This window comes from Brienomyrus brachyistius, chromosome 23 (assembly GCF_023856365.1).
Source record: "Brienomyrus brachyistius isolate T26 chromosome 23, BBRACH_0.4, whole genome shotgun sequence".
In the NCBI taxonomy this organism is placed as follows: Eukaryota; Metazoa; Chordata; class Actinopteri; order Osteoglossiformes; family Mormyridae; genus Brienomyrus; species Brienomyrus brachyistius.
The window spans coordinates 21,959,732-21,984,448 of NC_064555.1; the positions used below are offsets into that span (position 1 = coordinate 21,959,732).

The 24,717-nt window shown below is 40.8% G+C and overlaps 2 long non-coding RNA genes across 2 annotated transcripts in view; one reads left to right on the forward strand and one right to left on the reverse strand.

Moving 5' to 3' along the window:
• The window catches only part of LOC125718918 (uncharacterized), a 38,163-nt gene that overhangs the window by 11,515 nt on the left and 1,931 nt on the right, over positions 1-24,717 (forward strand). The gene's annotated exons all lie outside the window — the stretch shown is intronic.
• The window catches only part of LOC125718920 (uncharacterized), a 35,223-nt gene continuing 14,899 nt past the window's right edge, over positions 4,394-24,717 (reverse strand). Inside the window, exons 2-3 of the long non-coding RNA XR_007384982.1 lie at positions 21,626-21,717; positions 4,394-4,500 (exon numbers count right to left, since the gene is read on the reverse strand). This is a non-coding gene — a long non-coding RNA (uncharacterized LOC125718920). The remainder of the gene's footprint in view (positions 4,501-21,625; positions 21,718-24,717) is intronic.

Sequence of the window (24,717 nt, forward strand, 5' to 3'; positions counted from 1 at the left end):
TCTGCCCACCCCCTCATTCACTAATGGTACACTCCGAAGCCCAGTCATATTTCTGCCATTCATAACCCTAACTCTAACCCTGTCCACTCCAGTACTCATGTCAGGGGTGATTTGAACTATTGAAAAAAACCAGGGGCTAAGTCAAATTCACCATGCCCCACTCTGCCCGTGTGCCTTATTTGTACATATCCTTCCCAATGACCAAATATATGCAACAACAATCCGTACCAGGTCATGGTATCCGCGCCACAATTCCAGAGTGGGTGTTTCTCGGTAAGGAAGGCGCATCCTTGCCACGCGGGACCGATCCCATAATGCATTGCGCCCCAAGTTGGCGGCCCAAGCAAGACCACTCTTGTCAAGACCACAAGTATGATCTTTGCAATTTCGCTATTGAGGAACATCATGTGATTGTTCTCCATACCTACCAGAAAAAGGTAATATGCTCCATATGTTGAGAATTTATAGAAGAAATCCTTGTTCCAAACCCCCAGGTGAACATATAAGGTCTGTGTATTTCTTGTTGCTTTGTGGAGTTGTAGTCCAACTTTCATTATAAGTTTTTGTGACCGACAGAACCTCCTCTGTGTTCATACTGAGAACTCTGATATGAAGCGGTCACTATTCTCATTATTGTTCATTGCTTTCCCTTTTACATGGTCGGTATAAATGCTTAATCCCCCACTTTCAAAATGTTTCAAAATATATCAAAATAGATTATAATATGAAGGGTAATCGAAGTGCTAGGTCTCGATAATGTATAATTTAATGCGTTTTGATTTAGCGTGTAATTTTGCTGCCTGAACCTCTATTGGCAAAAATAGAGTCTTTAGATTTGTTTGCTGTGGTACTGAATAAGCTGCTGTTTTGTTCTCTGTGTATTGATCACCAAAAAAAGCAACGTCTGTGTCTCTCTTTCCTGCTTTTCATGTAATATATTGACTTTTCCAATAAGTTAAAAAAAAAAAAATCTGCTGGTTGCCATGACATTCCCTTTTATATCCAGACTCTGAGATGCCGTAGTATCTGGGCAAAATGCTGTTTGATGTTTGACCCTTTTATTTCAGTTATTTAACGTTAAATGCGACTTCAGCTCCCCTCACTTAACTGTGAGTCATCTTCAGGTAAGAGCGAACAGATACAGGATTTCAAAACAGTCAATGTTGTTTGTCTGGTTTGTTGCTCTGGAAGCTACTTTTAACCCTGTAAAGTACAACTAATAACATAAACATCAAGACCATATTCTGAAACATAAATAGTAAAAATATTAGATCCTCAGGCCTCCAGTAATATAAATTTTATGTGTGATAAAATTTTTTTTTTTATTTTTTTTTTTTTGTGGAAAACACATACGCTCCTTTCCTCACAGGTGAGCAAAGCGATTTTGAATCAACACGTGCTGAGTGGAATTCATCCCTGCTAAACACTGAACTGACCTTGCCACACTGGCTTTATGAGGGGGGGCTTCGATCACACAGATTTACTCCTAGGATAAAATGACCCTGGCCGTCTATCTCTCTAGCCTAGTTATTAGTCACACTTAAGGCTTGTCACAGTCCAGTAAACACATTCTTTCACATGAAGTAATCTGCAAGTGAAAAATGGAATCTTCCAGTCCTGACAGTTTTCTGCTACATTTGTTCCAGGCAACTAGAGCTGGGCAGCTCTGGCTGGATTCGTTATGTGTGGGTTACTGATATGGAACTGAAGGCCAGGATAGAGCTGACCAGATGGTCTCTATCTGGACTCTGTAACCGCAGAAAACTCTCGAACAAAATGCCACGTCCACATGTCACTGACTCTGGTCAAAAAGTACCCAGTTAAAACGCAGGAGGACAATACAATTAAAAGCTTTTGAGTGATCAGTTTCATCAAAAAAAGGATAAAAATATAAAGTCTTTAACCCCAGAAATAATAAATACTAATAATAAGTACTAATAATTCCAGTTTTGTAGCCAAATTTTATTCAAATGCCAAACTCTGAAGAATCACCTTTCATACTGCAGCTTTTTGGAAGGAGAATGATCATTTTAGTTGTATTTATTTCATCACATTCAGATTTTCTTTCCTTTGTTGCAAACAAAATAGCACCTTTGTACCACAGAATGCTGAGAGAGTGGTTCAGTCGCTTGTGTGTGTGGGTGGGCATCATCAATACACCTGTTTTAAGGAGACTTTTTTTGTTATGTGCAGGTGCATGAAACTGTGAAGTGGCTGGTTGGTGGTGTTTTGTAAATGAGTGCAGCGATAATGGATTTTCTCTGTTGGTTTATTTTGTAAGCATTTCAAGAGCACGCCGCATTTGCACGTAACATTCATGGACAATGTGTTTTGCTTGCTGTTAAATCAGTGCTAGATCATAAATGGCAACTGATCTGGCATCTGTTGTGTGGAGCTTCAGTTTAAGTAGGTAGGAGCATCACCAGCTGTAAGGCAAGAGCCCATATTTTATAAGGTAGCAGAGATGCGGACGTTAGCTGTGTTTTCGCTCAGCTATAAAATATCATGGCAAATGTAACTTTCCTTTGTTTCGAAAGTAATATTGAATTACTTAAGAGTGTAGCTGCTACGCAGTCTTGATAGGATATTAATTCAGGTGTATTTCACTACCTCTTGGATCTGAAATCCACATCTCTGAGGGAATTTACACACTCTGTAAGAAATGGCAGAAATGTGCAGTTTAGGTCAGGGGGTGCAACCATTAAATCAATATTGTACCTTGTCATGTCTGCCTGGACTTAATGGACACGCTTCCCAGTGCTCTTGGTGGAAGGGGCTGGGGGGGGGGCATTGGCTTCAAAGAACCTCAGACACGCACAGAGGAACACAGAGACAATTACAGAGAAACCTTCTGACGGCTCTCCAGAGATCTGTTCGATTTGGTGTGGGAGGGTGCAGAGGGAAAGCAAGTGCTCTGCATGATAAGTGGGTGGGCATTCAGTCTCCCTGGAATGTACACTTCTGCAGTGGGTCTAAGCTTACTTAAGCCTGCATCATTGTATTGCCTTGCCAAGTAATCAATGGACTAACAAAACGACGGAAGATTTGCTAAACACTAGGACTTTCCTAAAGAATGTTACCTAAAATGAACAATAAACCTGGCTTCAACCAAATTTATGGATTGACACCATCTGAAAACTGCACACAAGACATAAAAAATGCACATGCACAGATATGAATGTTTTTGAAACTTTGTGTATCTATTATACATTCAAAGATGTCCAGAAAACATTTTTTTACTGCCGCTAAGATGTTAGTTATGAATGTCACGGTGTGACAACTCATTGATGAGGTGTAGCGCTATCGGAAGACGACGGGAATGACGACGCTCGGGGGGAGGGGATTAAGAGATGTCATCTGACGGAGGAAGCTCGCTCATTGGCCAGACCCCCCTGACCGCAAGTTTAACAACCTGTTATTCACAGTCGGTATAGGAATGTTATTAGTTAACTGAATCATTTATTTATACATTACTTTTTTACAAAATAGCAGGTAGGCATGTGCTTACCCAAATTGACTGGCACAATGCCACCGTCTGGCATGATATTCTCCATTTTGGTTTTATTTCAGCAGGAAAAATCGAAGCGGACATCGTTTTCACAATGACAGGAAACATTCAAATTTGTTAATTAACCAAATGATTTGGCACGAGCTCGACAAGCTTAACAAGGGGGGCCGCCCTTAATGCCAAGAGTTATTTATCGCAAGAAATGCTCAGCAAATGAGTCTGAGTGAGCAAATCAGACTATGAATTTAGTGTTAACAGTATTGACTAAATTGCAGTAACATCTATAATAGAGGTTGTCATTTGAATATAGTGGAATGTGACAGTTTTCCACACCTCCTCCCTGATGCCTATGAGTGAGCAACCAGTTCTAATCATTCTAAATAAATGACCTTGTTGAAGCCACATGTGTCGTGATCTGGGAGTCTAACGTGAGGTGCATATAGAAACACAGACACTCCTGTTTAAAGCTCGGAGTCGTGCTGGAGCCTCTTGGTGAGCTATTTATGCAGGGAACATCCATTTAAATAGCTGCATAAATGGATAAATGTGGGCAAAAGTGTCACATAAGCAATTAAATGTAATTTTGGAAATGGCCTGTGGGGGGACAAGTGAGAGAGTGTCTAATGGCTGGCGCCTAATGGATGCAAAATTTGCATATGAAGTCTGACATGTTTTATAACCATTAAGTGTGCAGTCAGTGTAACTTGGCTCAATGCGCCTGGAGTAGCATGGAATGTGAAGAGCAGTTTCTGAAGATGTTAGAGGACCAGCTTCTCAGATGTTTGTATTTGATCACCAGGTGTACATTATAGTGGTCTGACCTGTGCAGGGGGGGGGGCGGGGGGGGGCGGGGGGGGGGGGACACACGACCTTGCACCCTTTATGATAGCAAAGAACAGCTCCCAGGTCCAGGTCCCTCCCCTGCCTCTGCATTTTGCACAATTGTCCAGTGGAGTGTCGACACAGGTATGATTCGATGTCATCAGGGAAGGCTGCAAATGAAAATGCACACTCAGACGCAGCGTCCGCATTGGCCGATGCTGGAACGTAAACAGCAACGGAACAACATGGAAACTCTGGTGCCTCACGGCTCCAGGATACTAAAAATAATCTTAATATCATGAATTTTTCTCTTTGGCATTTGTTTTGAAGTCATTTGGCAAGCATTTTAAAGTATTGAAAAGAAACACCTTTAAAAACAAAATTAAGTATCTAAAACATATTGTTCTGCACTGATAAATTTTCTTGAATGTCATTCAGTGAAGCAAAGGTTAGAGGCAATTTTGAACTGTATTGATGTGACTTTAGTAACAGCATGACTCCAAAGACCCCTGAAGAGCACTTGTGTTGGAGGTAAGTTTAAAGTTTTGTTTCTAAATTTAAGATAATTGCACTTTTCCATATGTAGTACCATGTATCACAGATTTGAATGTCATTCGGTCAAACGTCAAAAAAGTGTTCAATAGATTTTATGGACATAGAGTTAGATATGAAATTTGAAGTTTTTAAATCAAGGTCAAGGTTGGTGACAGGCGGCCAAGCAACTGTCTGTTAGGAAGGAATGTTCATGAAATTTGTCATTCAGCAAAATGGAATTTGTCATTCCATGAAAACTGAGTATCTTTTACCCCTAATGACACACAGTGCATTTAACTGATTTATTGCTTCAACCTGCTATAGAGTCCGTATAACTAAACGGAATTGATTTCAGTGTTTTTAATCATTGTTAACATTTTAACAGATACCTCTGTCCAACGAGGAGAGGAAGCGCGGTTCCATGCAAAGATAAGGACAGGCGATGCTGTTAGGGAGGAGAGACTAACGAAGAGGAGGGATGGGTATAACTGTGAAGGTGTATGAGAGCAGGAATTCAGTATAGACTGCAATACTGTACCATCAGCCCCAATTGCAGTACTTAAGTGCATTTGGCAGTTAACTTGGCTTGCATCTTCATTAAAAAGAAATAAATGGATGGATGGATGGATGGATGATGGATGGATGGATTGATTGATTGAAAATAAATAGATTTATCATAATCGTTCAATGTAGTGATGAATCTGAACATTTCAGAGGTGTTAGTAGCTAAAAGGCACAAAACATAGCCATCTGACATTGTTGTGAATTATATTTTCCAGTTGATATGAGAAATGAAATGATGAGATCTGCCTGATCACTTACCTGTCGATGTCGGCTGAAAAAAAAAACCTCGTGGGTTGTTATTGTTCCTCTATAAGTGATCAGAGTGTTGAAAATGTAACTCTAATCAGATACTCACCAGTTTATATTGTACTTAAGAACTGACAAAAATCGTATTACAAGAACGGAGAACAAAGTTATGAGACCATTGATGGACTATTAACGTCAATGTAACATGTACAGTTACATTTGGGAGTCTTTGGCATGTTTTTTTGATTGAGGACTACATCCAGGTATTGGATTTATGTGCAATGGCACATAATGTCATTCGGTAAAACAATGAATTTTACAACAAATATATAAAATACCATTACGTGATCGACATTTAAATCATTGAAGGAAAGTTAATATGATATTTTATATGACTTCAAAGCATTTTTACATCATAATGGGGGAAGAATTATTGCTTTAAAAGACAAAATATGTAATATTTGTAGTTTTAGCGCAGAAATTTCATACCTGGGTATAGATTCTTTATAGATCGCAATGATTTTTCACTGTATGTGACTGTGTCGTTGTTGTTAATTTTAATATCATACTGTATAGAAAATAGCATTGTTTTGCCAAATGACATTTCGGCTGAATACATTTAAATGCATATAAATAGCTTATATTCTTCTACTTTGTAACATATTACATTGTTACATATAGAGAAATGAAAAATACGACTTGCGTTTCATTTTTTATTTTTTGGCATTTTGAAAATCTAAAATGTCACTAACCCATAGCTTTGTGTGTATGTCTCGGAGGAGAGCATTATGGGATATGTGCAAAGAAGAAGTATTCCAACGTACATGTACACAGGCTTGTGCAAATGCCACAGGTTCTCCCCAGGAACTTTGGCTGGTAGACTAACTGGGATCTCAACATTGCCCATGGAGCATTGTGTATATGTGTGTACCCTGCAATGGACTGGCACAGGGGAAATTCTAGGATTTAATCCGTAGGGGACTTTATTCCTTAAAGAAAAATAGTGCATCACCATCACAACCCCCCAATTTAAATTTGCAGAGAGGTGGGGTGGATCCCCTATGATAAATATGTTTATAAAAATGTGGGACAGATCATTAAGTGGTTTTAGATATATCTTTTAGAAAAAGACTGCACATCCTGTCTGGGATAAGTGGAGAAGTCACTGGAAGATGGATGGATGGATGGATGGATGGATGGATGGACGGACTATTTTGGGGCTACAGCTGCACTAGGCAGTGTGATTTATGCCTTCTGAACCACATAAGAGGGGCCAGTCAGAAAACTGCACCTCTTATAGACTAAATTTAATAATGACCATTGCAACCGCAGCATTTCCAAGCAGCATGGCTAAAAAGGGCTTCCTTCTCCTGCTTAAATGGCTTCCAGTGACAAAGGGAGCTATCGATGTCCTCGAATGGACTCTACAGCATAGGGTTTTTGTTGTCTGCCTGTCGCAGGCTCTGTGCTAGCTATTTGAAAATGATTTCTGACAAAGAGGAGTTACCGCCTTTGTGAAGAGCTAAGGATCAGCAGCGGCAATTTCGTGGAACAGTTTATGTCTTCCAGCCCCGCGCAGGGATTACGGTGAGCCTGGTGATGCTAAATGATAAATTCTGCAGAAGACAGGAAGATCTGTTTAGGCAGCTGAGATACAAAGGCATGGCTCCCACAAGTCTATTGTGAGGCCCCCCCGGGGAGCAGATGCAGAGACTTCACAGATAAGTGTCTATGACATGCTAAAGCTCTGAGCTGTCAAGACACAGATGTGCCCTAAACCCCAAGCTGACAACGGCTCTCTGTCCTATTTGCCCTGGCATGGAATTACAGCCATCATATTTCAGAACTTCTGTTCCTAAGAACCAAACACATATATGATCACAGCTCACCACACTCAGTTGAATCGCTTCTCACATGCTTGATGCTGAATTCATGTATAATACTGCAGACACAGTAATATTTCATTTTTGCAGTGTTATCCATTAATCCAACCAACCATGCAATAATTACCCCGTGTCCTGTAAACCGGCACCCGGCACTCCTGGTAAAGACATTACCCCTGGGGTGGTAAGTCCCCAAGCCACCCCACCCCCCCCCCCCCCCCCCCCCCCCCCCCGCCCCATGCATAGAAATGGTGCCTCCATGCAAGTTTATCACATGATGCCAAGACATTTCATGAAATGAACTGAACACAGGACTTGCGTCATCATCATATTATTATTTCATGCTGAATAAGATGCCATTCAATTTAATTATTATTATGATTACTATTATTATTATTGATGTTGTTGTTGTTGTGTGTGAATGGTGTGTGTGGTAGAGGTGGCACCAGTCCGATACCCATTATCAATATCAGGCTGATACTGGCGAAAAATGTTCGATCGGATGTTGGGGTATGAAATACTGTAAGCAGAATTGATGACTAACTGCTCAGCAGCACATGCACTGGAGTTGTCATGTTGACTTTGTGGAATGACAGTGCTTCATATTTGCGAGGGTTAGGGGGAGGAGATGTGATTGTTCACGAGTAATACTTGGGCATGCCTGACCTTAACCCAGAACTGTTTGCTAGCCTGAACAATAGCATTAAAAGTTTATTTATTACCAATTCCTACGCAAACAATACTGTAATGTATATTTTGCATGTCAAATTATATTGTTATTTCCTATCAAGACCCTTTTATATAATACAGCTCTGGAAAAAATGAAGAGACCACAGCACAATTCTTTGACTCATTTCTCAATTTATGGGCGTGTGTCTGTCAATTATATATATTGCAAACTGCAGCCTGCTTCTTTTCTGTTTCTCATTAATGAAGGACTTCTTCCCTGCCTTAAGGGACTTCAGTCCTGCTTCTAGGAGCCTGATTACAACAATGCACTTCACACCTGCACTTAATGTTTTCCATTCCTCTTGAAGGTCACTTCCTGTAATGTCATCCTCCGATTCACGATAAGTTAACAGCCATCTCTAGCATTAGAAAGTTGTTTCCACCTTCTATCTGGCTGGTTTCTGGTCGTTCCCACTGTCTCCTGCTTCACTTTATTATTGTGTACAACTGTCTTAGAAATGTTGAGCTTGATGTATTATCATTATTATTATTATTATTATTATTATTATTATTATTATTATTATTATGATCTCTTTCAGAAGGGACATGCAGCATAAATTTGAAAAAATGCCCAAGGTCCTTTCAACCAAACCAGAAAAATCGGTGCAGAACTATTTGTGTAGTAAGCAGCATGACAAACAGATTGGTAACACATTGCTACTGAATGGCCTCCTAAAATAGGCTGCTGTTTACATGCTTCCTCTCCATTGTTCATAATCAGTCCCAGGTGAATCCATTTTTAGCACATGTACAGCCGTGGCCAAAAGTTTTCAGAATAACACAAATATTAATTTTCACAGAGTCTGCTGCCTCAGTTTTTGTGATGCCAATTTGCATAAACTCCAGAAAGTTATGAAGAGTGATCAGATGAATTGCAATTAATTGCAAAGTCCCTCTTTGCCAATAAAATTAACTTAATCATAAAAAACCCATTTCCACTGCATTTCAGCCCTGCCAGAAAAGGACCTGCTGACATCATGTCAGTGATTCTCTCGTTAATATAGGTGACAGTGTTGATGATGATAAGGCTGGAGATCATTCTGTCATGCTGATTGAGTTAGAATAGCAGTCTGGGTGCTTTAAAAGGAGGGTGGTGCTTGCAATCATTGTTCATCCTCTGTTAACCATGGTTACCTGCAAGGAAAAGTGTGTCATCATTGCTTTGCATAAAAGGGCTTCACAGGCAAGGATTTTGCTGCTAGTAAGATTGCACCTAAAAGAACCATTTAACAGATCCTCAAGAACTTCAAGAAGGGAGGTTCAGTTGTAGTGAAGAAGGCTTCAGGGTGCCCAAGAAGGTTCAGTAAGCAGCAGGACTGTCTCCTAAAGTTGATTCAGCTGTGGAATCGGGGCCCCACCAGTGCAGAGTTTGCTCAGGAATGGCAGAAGGCAGGTGTGAGTGCATCTGCATGCACAGTGAAGCGAAACCTTTTGGAGGACGGCCTGGTGTCAAGAAGGGCAGCAAAGCAGCCACTTCCCTCCAAGAAAAACATTAGGGACAGACTGATATTCTGCAAAAGGTACAGGGTGAGGACTGCTGAGGACTGGGGTAAAGTCATTTTCTCTGATGAATCCCCTTTCTGATTGTCCAGAGAAGAAAAGTTGAGCGCTAACAGTAAAGCATCCTGAGACCATTCATGTGTGGGGTTGCTTCTCAGCCAAGGGAGTGGGCTCACTCACAATGTTGCCTAAGAGCACAACCATGAATAAAGAATGGTACCAAAAGAGAGCAACTTCACCCAACCATCCAAGACTCGGGGAGTGGCTCGAGGAACAAAACATCGACAGTTTGGGTCCATGGCCAGGAAACTCCCCAGACCTTAATCCCATTGAGAACTTGTGGTCAATCCTCAAGAGGCGGGTGGACAAACAAAAACCCACAAATTCTGACAAACTCCAAGCACTAATTATGCAAGAATGGGCTGCCGTCAGTCAGGATTTGGCCCAGAAATTGATTGACAGCAGCCAGGGCGAATTACAAAGGTCTTTAAAAAGAAGGGCCAACACTGCAAATATTAACTCTGCATAAACTTAATGTAATTGTCACTAAAAGCCTTTGACACTTGTGAAATGCTTGTAATTATACTTCATAGTAACATCTGACATAAAAACCTACAAACTCAGAAGCAGCAAACTTATATTAGTGTCATTATCAAAATTTTGCCCATGACTGTACACTTGTACAGTATTTACTCTGCGACTTTTCAAAACAGCAATGGGTTGAGCATCACATAAAATCCCTCAGCTAAGTTCATACGGGAAGTGATGAAAATACTGATTCTAATATAACTACACTGTCTTCTTTTAAAACCTTGTTATCTGAACAGACAGAATACATAACTCTGCAGGTTATTCCAGTCAGGCTTCAGGGTCCTGCTGCAAAACACCCTGTCACCTGTCTCTGTGTTTCCCTCTGAATAACGGCACAGGTGTTGTGGCACAAGGCAGTACGACAGAGTGAGAGAAATGCCTCCCATCCAGCTGAGTTTCCTGCCCCTGCTAATGTCCGCTCGGAGTCCCCGTGGCGTGCGCACATCACGCTCAGGCAGGTTTCGAAACTTGCCTCGCCAACTGTCACGAAGAGAGCGATTTTTCCGGATCTTGGGGTCAGGATGGCCGCAGGGAAGTGATATTCAGTGGAATCCGCGTCAGCTCCTCGGCACTCAGGGAACAGCAATGGATGCGCGGAGTAGGGAAAGTTCGGAGTACCTTTTAGCCATGGCTGTAGTGATCTGTCAGAGGCAGCGTTTCTCAAAAAGCAACACAGAGCAGCATCTTGCTGTTATAGCTGTATTTTACAGGAACAGATCAGGTAACTGCAGCTATCCCCCCCCCCCCCCCCCCCCGCCCTCATTACTGGTGTTTTAATCGTGGCCATTTTGGGCTCCAGCCCAGCCCATTAGCTGCTATGCAACCTGATGCTCTCCTCATGCCCCCCCGATCTCAGTAACCATGTCACTGTTTCTGCCTGAAAGACTGATAAAATAAACCTCAACTCAGCTCATAAGTTCAGGGGATACAGAGAAACTGATCTCTGAAATGTAACATTGTAGCTGTGACCTTCTGATAATCTCATAGCTCGGGACAGAGCCTTAGTGGATTGTTAAAACATTCATAATTGATCTACTGTATCAGACTGTAGCATTGCTATTAAATAATTCCATCTTTTTATTTATTAAATATGTTGTATCATTGATCCTTCAACTGCAAGTAACTGTAAAACCGAGCTACCCTTGAAAGTTTCTATATTCAGATGATATATTTTTAATACTATTATTTTTATTGCCAGACATTCAGACTGTTTAATTTAAGGCACAGATGAGTGACCAGTTATTTGCTTAAATCCCATTTAGTGGTTTAACATTTAAAGACGCCAACAGGCTAAGTGTCCAGCTCAGGTCCCTTACTGGTATGTTAATCTATCAGCCTGACCTGTTTGGAATTCAGAATGACTAACCGTTCTATTTTCTTCCCTAAACTGTTATTGGGGATGATGAATTCATCTTGAAGAACTCTTCTATGTGCAGATCAGCTAGATGAATGAATATATTGATACATTATGCATTTTTTTCTCTCGCATGTTCAGTGCCAAACGTTCATCCGCCGTTTACTGCAGCGTTCTAGCAATCAACCCATTTCTATATCTTTTGACAATTCGTTTTAAAATAAAATTGTCAACTGCAGGCTCTTAATGCAAAACATAACCACGTAACAGGTTTTTTACTCTGCTATAATGGGGGGGGGGGGGGGGGGGGGGCACTCGGGCTGATTTTGTGTCAAATCCTCAGTTCTCTATGAAAAACATCTTCAGATGATGACGTCCTCCAGCTCCTGCCCTGTTGTCTGCAGCACCCCCTCTGGACTTTGGCATAAACATTAGCGCAGCTTGAAAATAGCATTTTGGTTGTGGAATATTTTGAATAGGAAAGCACTGGTACTCGCCTAGCCTGCGTGCCTGACTGGCTTCCCCAACTGTAAAGTCACTGGGGCAGTAGAGGAATGCAGGCAGAGACGTCTGAGGCTTCAAACAATTGTTCCTTGTTAGCCGTGATTTCTATGTAGGCTCTTGAGTTACCGCTGGGGCATTTCAGGCCTCACCCTCGCCGGTGTTTACCAAACCACTGGGAACAGCAGTCACCATTGTGGAAGTCCCAAGCACCCAAAAAAATGCTTATGTCCATATAGGGACGCAGAAAGACACCGTTGCAGCACACACTCATGGAACAGCTGCAGAAGGAGAGCCCATATGTGACTGAGTTTGAACAGCTGCTTTACACATATTCCCGGGACTGATCTGGCATCGAATGCAAACTCATCACTTGGTGACTGAAATGAATGCCATATTACAGCAGAGGCTCAGTGCTGCATTTAGCTTTGTAATAGGCCATTCGATTCACAATATTGATCCACCACCGAAAGTAAACTACCTTAAAATATCAATTGATGGAGAAAAAATAGCAATTTTTTTTGTATTTTTCGTGGCTGTGTGGCTCAGTATCACTGATGGAAAAGCAGGGATCAGGGCAGTTGAATGTACAGTATGTTTATTACGAATACCAGATTGCATAGGAAAACAATAATAACATAGAAAACAGGCCACAAATCATATTTCCAATACAGTAAAAAGCCGTTATAACGGACTTCAAGGAAGCTGGCAAAACAGTCCGTTATATCCAAAGTCCGTTATGTCCAGATGGCTAGAACACAACTACTGGACACCATTTACTCATGCCACACCCCAGCAGACACACTTGTGGTACAGATTATAATATTGTACATGTAGTAATCCAACTTTACCTGAGCAGATGCGTGATTGTTTGTCTGTTATAAGTGAAATTCCGTTATATGCCAGTCCGCTATATCCGATGCTTTTTCTGCATGTTCTTACAGGCGCGGCCTGGGACCAGTGGACCCTCATCCGTTATAGACGATATTCCGTTATAAGCGAGTCCACTATAACGGGATTTTACTGTATTGGAAATATAGTTTAAGATAACCAAATTTAGGATGTCAGTGATTACAGAAGCAGAATTTCTGTAAACTCCTAAGGCTATCAGGACCTTGTATGTACCATCTTACGTAAGTCAGTGAGTGAGTTCTTTAGGAAACCCTTTTTTGATGAGCCGCAATTCTTCTGAAATACCAGGGTGATCCTTGAAGACACTCTACAGGGCCTTGGCTTATCATTGAGGTGTTTATGGTTGTGCATATCAAGTGCCAGTGCCAAAGCAACACGCTAGCCAATCTAGCTGATTCACTGCACCAGTGTTTGAGGGTGAGGTAACAACCCATATTTGGCTGCTCTGCAGAAAACAAGGGCAATGATGTGTTTCCTTGACATCCCCTACAGCAGCCATGGAAGATCTGAAATCAGCATGATGATGTGTGGTGGTTCTGTGCAGGGATGGTGTCCATGCAATGATCCTGGTAGCTTCATTAAGAGTTTCTAAGTTATTGGTGATGGGTCAAGGTTGCTGCCTCAGGTGAGAGAGACCAGAACTTGAGTCTAAACAACGCTAGAACTGTAAACCCAGAAGAGATGCCATGACACCTACTATTTTAAGGAATTAACTGGGAAATGGGAATATACACCGATCAGCCATAGCATTAAAACCACTGACTAGTGAAGTGAACCACTTTGATCAACTGCGATGGCAACTGTTAAGGGTAAATTTATTAAGCAAGTGAACAGTCAGTTCTTCAAGTTGATGTGTTGAAAGCAGGAAAAATTGGCAAATCTAAGGATCTGACTGAGCATGACAAGGGTCAAATTGTGATGCCTAGACAACTGGGTCAGAGCATTTCCAACACAGCAGGTCTTGTGGTGTGTTCCCAAAGTATGCAGTGGTCAGTATCTAGTGGTCCAAGGATGGCCACCTGGTGAATTAGTGACAGACTTGTGGGCATCCAAGGCTCATTGATGCTCATGGGAAGTGAAGGCCAGCCCATCTGCTCCAATTCCACGGGAGAGCTACTAGTGTAAATAACTGAAAAGGGTAAAGCTGGGGCTAAGATGGAAAAGTGTCAGAAGACACAGTGCATCACAGCTTGTGGTAGGAGCTGCATAGCCACAGACCGGTCAGAGTCCCCATGCTGACCACTGTCCAACACTGGAAACAATGGGCCACACTGGGCTACGGAGCAATGGAAGAAGGTGGCCTGGTCTGATGAGTCACATTTCCTGTTTCGTCATGTGGAGGACCAGGTACATGTGCGATAATTACCTAGGGAAGAGGTGACACTAGGATGCAGGCAAGCTGGCAGAAGCAATATGTATGGTGCTCTTGGCAATGTTCTGCTGGGTTACCTTGGGTCCTGGCATTCCTGTGGATGTTACTGTGACACACCATCTTTCTAAACATTATTGCAGACCAAGTACACCCCTCCATGGCAATGGTATTTCTTGTGGTAATCTTGTGGAGCCCATGCCTTGATGAGTCAAAGCTGATTTGGTGACATGATATTAGGCAGGTGGTTTGCATGTTATGGCTGTTCAGTGTACATCTGTCCAACATCAAAGTTGAAAAAGGAAATCCACAGACTGATTACATGATTAAATTGAGATCAATTGCCTTTGGCATTTGGTAGGTTCAAGACTGCTATGTGGTCAGGTAGGACCAACTACTTCATCTTTAGCTCCTGCTCAGTAGTCTTTGCAAAGAAATGACATTGTTATTTCCTTACCATTGACTGATTAAATAGATCTAGTCTGTTTCACAGTAACCCTATAAATGGTTTGTTTCTCCATCACTGCCACCATACTATATCTATGCAAAATGAAAGGTCAGAATCATAACATTAGCAGCCACCACCAATTGGGCTTTGGTCCTTGGGTTGTTTTTTCCCTAAATGATAGTTATCTCATTCTTTCAATTATGAAAATAAATTCAACGGTGTAATATAATTTTGTAGACACAACCTGAACTGGAATGCATTAGTAGAAATGTTCAAATTATTTTTCGATCTTCCTCATTTATAATGTACATTAAACTCATGTCTGCACTCAGCATGATTTACAGCACTGCACAAGGTAGTATCGGCTGCATCTGGCCTGTACCTTTGCAAAAACTATGGAAAATCACAAATGGCAATTAGACAATTGTTCCTCTGAACGTTCTCACTGTATTGCACATGCAGACTGCCACGTGACAGTTGTGATGGCATCACGCATGTTGAAATTGACGTAGACTCATATATTCAAGGGCACATTTCACAATGGCAGCATCATCGCTCCCGACCAACGATTACACCACGTTACAGGCTATAGGAGAAAGCATACTGTATACAAAGTGAATATTAGCCAGACATGGTATTTCTGGTATATAAACTCTGTACAGAGCTGACTCTTTCATTGTGTCAAAAAGTACAACTATGGTACAACTTTCTCCAGTATAACCTACAATTACCCCAAATTGGCTGAAGCTTCAACTATCACCCTGTAAATGGGTGCTAAGAAAGCTCCAATTAAATGGTAATTGGGCTACTGTCGTGAGCAGCACAATAATAATAATAATCCCCAAGTGTTGGAAAGTATGCAAATTGCTGGCAGTATTTCAGATAAAAGTGTCAAGAAGCATTTTTATTAACTCATCTTGAATTCGAAGCAACATGTATTATTTTCAAATGTAATACAAAAAGTTAGGGCAAATACTGTTTTTAATTCAAAAACGTGAAATTTGATTCTTATAAATCATTTAAATCAGAGCTAAAATCAAATAAATGTTTACTGTTAAATATACTTGATTAACTCATGTTTGATTACCCTTCCACAAAAAAACAAAAAAAAACACAACTATCTCTGAAATATCCTGAAACTGACAGTATCCCTTATTGTTTATTTCATATCTAACACAAAAAAGACTTTGCTTTTGATTTTTGATTCAGTTGAATATTTTATGTAATTAAACAAATGAAAATGGCACGGACAAAAATATGGTACCCTCAATTTTTTGTGGAACCACCTTCTGCATTGATCACTGCCAACAAGCGATCTCTGTACTTCGCAATGAGACGTCTGCATTTGCAGACAAGTATTTTGGCTCACAAAACAATTTTCAGATCTTTTCATAGATGATCAATAGGATTAAGATCTGGGCTCATGGAGGGTCATTTTGAATAGTCCAATGTTTTTTCCTCAGACATTCTTGAGAGCTTTTAGCTGCATGTTTTGGGTCATTATCCTGTTGGGGGACCCATGACCTGCGACTGAGGCTGAGCCTCAAGGCACCTGTGATACTAATTAAGGTTAATTAAACACTTGATTTGAAACATGACTATAATGCAAGTATAAATAGTCTCGTTAGGGGTACCAACAAATCTATCCACACTATTTTAGCATATCTGTAAAATTAACAACAAAATATTTCTTTTCACAATTTTATTGGTTTACTCTATCACATACAGATGTAAAGGCATGCAGATATACATTAGACAATTGTTTTTTTCAGGAGAAATGAAACATTGTTTCCACGAGCTTTAATGGCACAACAAATTTGTCCACGTCTGTACAATTCTCCAGAATATTTTATTAACTTAATTACCATAACAGCATAACACATGTAGGAGCATAATTTTAAGGCCAATCAATCAAATTAAAATAATTACCACAATCTAACTAAATTAATCTAACTATTAAATTTCACAGTGGTTTACAAAGTTAACCACTAGTAAGGTAAGCTTTCAGGGAAATCGGCACTGCAAAATAATTTAAGAATAAAAAACCTTGGGGATTTAATTATTACTGCAATTTTGAGCTTGAAATCTGGGCTGTTAATTAAAAGAGAGAATGTCTGGTCTCTGTTATGCTCCCACATGAAAACAACAAAGGACACATGGGCTAAGTTTCCCCCCAAGGCATTAAAGAATAAAAGATTGTAATTGATGATAATGGTTCTTGTTGTCAAGAACGTTTTTTCTTCGGCTTGGTTCTGAGATTTCTGCCTTAATTAAATCCATCTTGAATTTTACATACAAGGACATATTCAGAGATAAATTATTCCTATTGTCCAGTGTTACTTTTACCATTTCAAAGTCTGTGGGTAACTGAGAGCTGAGAGGACACAAAAGAGGGTTTGCTTTTGTATTCAGAGCAGCACAGAGGCCATCGGTTAGCATTAACACATCAGTGTGCTGCAGCCTGCATGTTATCCCTGTCTGCCTACCATGTAGGTCAAGTGAGTCAGTGGTACTAAGCTGCCCTTGGTTTGGCAGTGTCCTTCAGGAGGGCCCCCTCTGCGTGTGCCCTGTCCTACCAGCAGAACCGTCTCGGATTAGCAGATCATTATGTCTGAAACTAGACGAGGCATTCTGAACACCTTAGCTCACATAAAGGTAAATGAATTAATATCTAATTTTTCGAGTGGACTTACGGTAATGCGTTCTTGAAAAAACTTTCAAGACCATTAAACTGAAGGCCACTGCCTACAGAGATCAGTACTGAAAACACCGTGCAACTCTACAGCCATACATCACAGAGCTGTTGCCAGCTACGCGTGCCCGATGTAACCTCTTTCGGACGTTTGGAGGTCCTGTAAGAGGAAGCCAAGCCAGAGGCACGTGACAAGTATGTAGAAGCCATTAATCCATAATGAAATGGTCAGTGATGTTAAAACTTCCCACTATTTATCAGGCTCCATCATCACCAGGCCCAGCAGTGAATGAATGAATTTCTTCAACCATCTATAGAGAGTTGAGCACTGACGTCTTTATTTTATTATAATGTGTAATGTCTAATTCTCATTTTTCTTGCGACTCATTTTGAAGACGGATGGATGATTCTCAATTTTGCATCGCTGGAAACTCTATCAGTACAATAAAGGGATGTCTGTACATACCCAAAGATGTATAAACATCCATGTCATAAGTAATATTGAATTAAGGAGCATTATGGAACAGCATTACAGAATGACAGCTTACATGACTGATTAACAGGGGTTTAGGAACACTCAGTGCTACCCGTAACACCCCCCCCCCCCCCCCCCCCCCCCATAATCAACCCACAGTTTTTCTTTACCTACAATAAATTCTTGTAGAATATAACTTATTATTTGCAAGTGAAATCTAAAGAAGCATGATACCCCTATAACATTAATGGGAAGGAGAGCATGCTGGGATTGCAGTCAAGGTCTCGTTTGTGCTGGGCGGTGGGCCACACGATATGAGATAAAGGAAGCTGCCCCTGGTGTGTCAGTAAATGAGCTGACCTTGAATGGCTCTCAAGCTCTCCTAGCTGAGAGGGGGGACACTGCATATACTGTAGGGTTTAGCTTTTTGTTTTATTATCCTCGTATATATCATATTCATTTAGGCTTTTGTTTGACTATGTTCATTTACATATCATATGTGATTAACTCTTGTTCATTGTCCTTATATGTAAAACATAATGTGTATGCGTACTGTAGGTGTAGCTATAGCAACAGCAATTATGGAATTCTGTACAATACTTATGTAAAAGTTCATATACATTTTTCAAATATATGACAAACTGGCAGAACTGAAGGGCACTGTACCAGGAACCTTGAAAAGTGATTAAGACAGATAAGAGCCAAGCTAACAAAGAACAGAGACGAGATAACAAGACACATCTGCTGAGTCCATGTGGAGACGTCACTCGCAGAAAAGGTACTAAATGTATGTTAATTTATAAGTGAAGGCTCTTCTCTGAATGTGGGAAACCAATTTTCAAACAGACCTAATAAATGGGAAACTTCTCCTACCCTAAGGTGCCTGTCAGAAATATCCAACTTCTGCAATTTCAGTTTGTGTTACTCCAAGATGGACATATCTGGTATGCAAGTTCCACGGGAGCGGAAAAGCATTCGCCTTTAAAAACTATCGATTGTGGTAACAGGGTAAGTTTGTACTTATTTTACATGCATTTGCGCTGATATAAAATCAAAATATAATACAATTTTAATCTTTATATGCTAACTCTACTTCATTTGCGGTATACAGGTTAAAATGCAAGGTATTTTCTTGTCATATCAGCGCAAATGCACATAAAATAAGTACACATTTACACTGTTGGACTACAAGCTGTTATTGTGTGCAAACATGAAAATGTGTTATTTTTAATAAAATTTCTGGTCTTGGATTTATGTATTTGTTTGAGGATTACAAAAGTAAAGAATTTATCATCTGATTAAACATTATACCTTTATTATGATTAATATTATTATGCTTTCCGGTGATGGACTGCATGAAATCCCACAAGCATGTATTAATGCCTCGTGCCCTGTGCCGAACGGGGCAGCCTTCTGGCCTGCTCATGCCCCTTCCAGGATTAATGCTCTGAAGATAGATGGATAGATTATTTTAAGCAATGGGATAATTAATACAGCACCATAAAATTAAATGTGAATAGAATAATTTATCTGTATGAGTGCTGGGTGATTCTTGAAAAGATTACACAACTTTTCTTCGAACCAAAATACCAGAAAACAAGTTTTTGCTTTTTATATGTGAAAGGTATTTATAAAGAAATGCATCTGAAAGGAATTAGCAAGCCGTGAAATTATTATTACCATCGAATGATTTCGGGGCATTAATCATAAGGTCAGCCTGTCAGACCGTAAAATTCCTGCCGAGGAGATAAAAACAAACATAAAATAAACACCAATTGGAAAAAGTGATACTGAGTTAAATATGTGAAAGTAAAACCTGCTGTGAGGGAAATAACCTTTTTCCCAGTTGAAGTCCATCGACAATCATGGCGCCCCCAGGATTTTGTCAGAGGGACATGGCAGCTGAATTAGTGCCAAACAGGTAAAAAAAAAAAAAAAAAAAGAGGGGGAGGGGGGGTCATAAAGGGCAACCCACAGCAAGGAGCAGGCCGGGTCGCCCCCTCATTGTTACTTGAGCACCTGCTCTAACCCATGGTCAAAGCTTTGCCTGGCGCTGATCCAGTTCCATCACTCTATGCTAAGTGAATAGCAAGAGGCCGCACAGCCAGGGGATGTATCTATACATGCATTGCTGATTGCTTAGGGAAGGTTACATTTCAGCACTGCGTCCGCCTCAGAAACTTCTAGATGCCGTTTTATTGTTTCCCGACACGTACCTTTTCCATCCGGAGTTAACATTTTTGTTATGTTTAAGGGATCATATTCTCACTCTTTAATATTCAATTCCTTTTGTTCCACTGAGTTTTCCCCGCTCCCAAACTGCTTTTAACTTTATTAACCAACCATGTCGCATGCAATATGCGATCCGTTATTCATGCGCGTGCTGCCTGAGGAAACACGCTCCTACAAGGGGAATGCATCACCTCAGACAGCAGAGGGCAAAGCTGCTGACATATAAGAAAGCAGAAAATCAACCATAAAAGAGAACCTTTGTGACGTACCTTTATTTGGAAATAGTGTATGTCTGTGGCATATCTTTCCTCTCCTCTCTTTTTTCTAAGGCAGACCTAAATATGATAGGCAGGATTCGGGTTGCATCCCACGTTCCAAAGAGGGATCACAATGTCATTAGGGCCCCGGAGGACGGAAGAACAGAATCCTCAGTCCACGGAGTGCAATTCCGCCTTGCTGCTCGGAATGTCATTTCCTGACATGCAGACACTTTCACATCCCAGATGCTGCTCTGTATCTCGATCCACTGTCACCTACCCTATCACTCACAGAACTGTCAGTTGACTAAAGAACTGCGGCAGGGGCAAATGTGCGACTCCCCAGCAGGACTTAACCGAAGTGGAATCAGTAATAGCTGGTTCCTGTGATGTATGGGTGTCCCATCCAGGGTGTCACATTATCTCCCATGCTTCTAGGTTAATTAGAGTATATCAGAGTAGATTACAGTTCACCAGAGTATGTAGGTAGGTAGGTAGGTAGGTAGGTAGGTAGATAGATAGATAGATAGATAGATAGATAGATAGATAGATAGATAGATAGATAGATAGATAGATAGATAGATAGATAGATAGATAGATAGATAGATAGATAGATAGATAGATAGATAGATAGATAGATTTCATTTTAATTTAAGAGAGCAACTACTGTTAACATTACATTACCCCTACAATAATAAATGTGCTTCTTGATCACAGATTTTATGTGATTAGTTTCATCCCAGTATTTATCATCTGCTACCCCTAAGTTCACAGCTGTGCAGTGGTGGGTGTCTGCTGATTACCCTTATCCTTCTTCTGAAAACATCTGACATCTCTGCTAGCATTAAATTACAGCCGTGAGGAAGCAGGTGTAGACAGAGGTGATATCACCATTTTCAGGTAATATAACACACCATCAATGTGCTTTATTCTCTATAAAAACTATGAAACTGAACACAGAATGGAAGAAATTTCCCCAGTAACACATAAAAATGTATTGCTCTTTACCTGGTCTGCCACTCCATTTCATTTTCATCTCTTAAGGAAAGTTATTAAATCCTAGTGATGCATTTCCATCCCACTGAGAGGAGCTGTGCGATCTAAAAAAAATGATGGATAACGAAAGAGATTAAAAATAAACAAACCTTGACAGTGAAAAATGGAAATTGAAAAAGGAGACATTAAAGTCCCCTGATCTCATTCATAGTGATCTCAATGGTCTGAGATGTTGCCGCTCTGTAATAGTTATGACTCAGAATCATTTCCTAAAAAACCTGCCATAATGTACCATGTTATGATGTTAAATGGCACAAGCCAAAGATCCAGTGGGCGTGATTGAGTGCCTGTTCCATTACGACATTATGCACGCGGCTCAATTCATTTAGCATGAAAAGAAAAAACACAGATTGCTATAAAGTCAACAGCATCAACTGCTGTTAACGTAACCCAGGGCTATAAACCACAAACCAGGAGTGCGCCTTGTAAGAATAAACAGTATTCACTCTTAATTAATCACTTAGCTGTCCCACCAGTTGTTGGTAAACAATATAGTTCCAGACATCCCATCTTTTTACCTTCTGTGTTGAGAAATAAACTCATTGGGTTAATTGTACATTTATATGGGCTGCTTAAAATTGATGTTTCCACTTTCCCTTTGTGACTCATCTTTCTACTAGGAAACACAAAAGACTTAGATACACCTAGCAAGTACCAGGTACGACTCTCTTTATTAGGTATACTGGAATAGTACCAGGTAGGACCTCATTTATTAAGCTCAACTAGCTACTGTAGTAATAGGTACAACCCCCTTTATTAGGTACAGTGGGACAGTGCCAGATAAGACCCTCTTTATTAGGTACAGTGGGACAGTGCCAGGTAAGACCCTCTTTATTAGGTACACTGGGACAGTGCCAGGTAAGACCCCCTTTATTAGGTACAGTGGAACAGTGCCAGGTAAGACCCTCTTTATTAGGCACAGTGGAACAGTGCCAGGTAAGACCCCCTTTATTAGGTACAGTGGAACAGTGCCAGGTAAGACCCTCTTCATTAGGTACACTGGGACAGTGCCAGGTAAGATCCTCTTTATTAGGTACACTGGGACAGTGCCAGGTAAGACCCCCTTTATTTGGTACAGTGGAACAGTGCCAGGTAAGACCCTCTTTATTAGGTACACTGGGACAGTGCCAGGTAAGATCCTCTTTATTAGGTACACTGGGACAGTGCCAGGTAAGACCCTCTTTATTAGGTACAGTGGGACAGTGCCAGGTAAGACCCCCTATATTAGGTACAGTGGGACAGTGCCAGGTAAGACCCCCTTTATTAGGTACAATGGAACAGTGCCAGGTAAGACCCTCTTTATTAGGTACAGTGGGACAGTGCCAGGTAAGACCCTCTTTATTAGGTACACTGGGACAGTGCCAGGTAAGACCCCCTTTATTAGGTACAGTGGAACAGTGCCAGGTAAGACCCTCTTTATTAGGCACAGTGGAACAGCGCCAGGTAAGACCCTCTTTATTAGGTACACTGAGACAGTGCCAGGTAAGACCCCCTTTATTTGGTACAGTGGAACAGTGGCAGGTAAGACCCTCTTTATTAGGTACACTGGGATAGTGCCAGGTAAGATCCTCTTTATTAGGTACACTGGGACAGTGCCAGGTAAGACCCCCTTTATTAGGTACACTGGGACAGTGTCAGGTAGGACAGGTAGGACACCTCCCATGTCTTGTACTGGGATACATGATTGGTAGATGGGTGAAAAGATGAATAGATATTGTCATTGGACACATCAAAGTCATTGAATAAAAATGCTGATCACACCTGTGCAGTTTATATGAGGTATTTGACCCATTTCCCTGTACAAATCAGTTTCAGATTATGTATATTTTTGGAACGTCTTCCTTGAACAGCCTGCTTTAGAGCACCCCACGACATTTCAATGGGTCAGGATACTGACTTGTCCATTATAAAATAGGAAACTTCTTCTGTTTGAAGTTGTTGATTCATTCCTATGTTTTTGCTCTATGCTATTAGCCTCCTTTACATCACAGAGAAATGCTCTGTCATTCTGCTGCACTCTGCTACACAGTAGAACTTGGAATTCACTGGTCTCTCAATGGCTGTAAGCCGTCCAGACCCTGAGGCTGCAAAGCATCCCGTCATCATTGCCCTCCATCCAACCTGCTTCACAGCTGGGACGGGGTTTTGGTGATGGCATGTAGGGTTTTTCTTTCTCCAGATATAATTTGATAAACATTTGTTTCATCTGTCCACAGGTTCCAGTAGACTGTGGAACATCCAGTTTGTTTACAGCAAATTTGGGCAATTCTTATCCTTTTGGCAACCTGCCAGGACCCCACTCTCGTTCAGTATTTCTGTTATCGTAGCCTCATGAACACAGATGTTATGAAGCGATGCCTGCAGATTTGATCATCCTGGGGTTCCTAGTCACTTGTTTAAGAATTCAACAGTGTACTCTTCTACTGATCTTAGTAGGATACTCACTCCTAGGTAGAGCAGCAACAGTGCTGTACTTTTTCTCTGTGCAGTTTTTCTGACTTTCTGAAAGACAGACGAGGGCCAACATCTCCTGAAATATTGTTAACCCTTCACAGTCATTAGAGTTTCAACGCCTCTTCTTCTGAAGTCCCCTGAAATCTCTTCGACTTGTGACATATATATATATATGTGTGTGTGTGTGTGTGTGTGTGTGTGTGTGTGTGTGTGTGTGTGTGTGTGTGTGTGTGTGACCAAAACAGAATTATTTTGTGGGGCGCAGGAACATGTGTGTGTTCTTTTATTCCTACGTGACAGATTAGGACGAGTCCTTGCTGGAATTGATTAAAAGGGAGTCATTGTATTAGACATGCATATAGTTTTCCCATCACTGACTTAGTTAAACTTCTTCTTCAATAAGAATATGGCAACTTGTGTGTGTTATTTGTTATGTCTGTTTATCACTTAGATGAGATCAGATCACCTTATACAAGCCATCCATGCAGAAATCTAGATTATTCCAAAAGGTTCACACACTTTGTCTCACAAGCGTAAAAACCTGTGGCTGTTTGTTTTTTTCAGATTTTGTTTTTATTTATTGTTGCCAC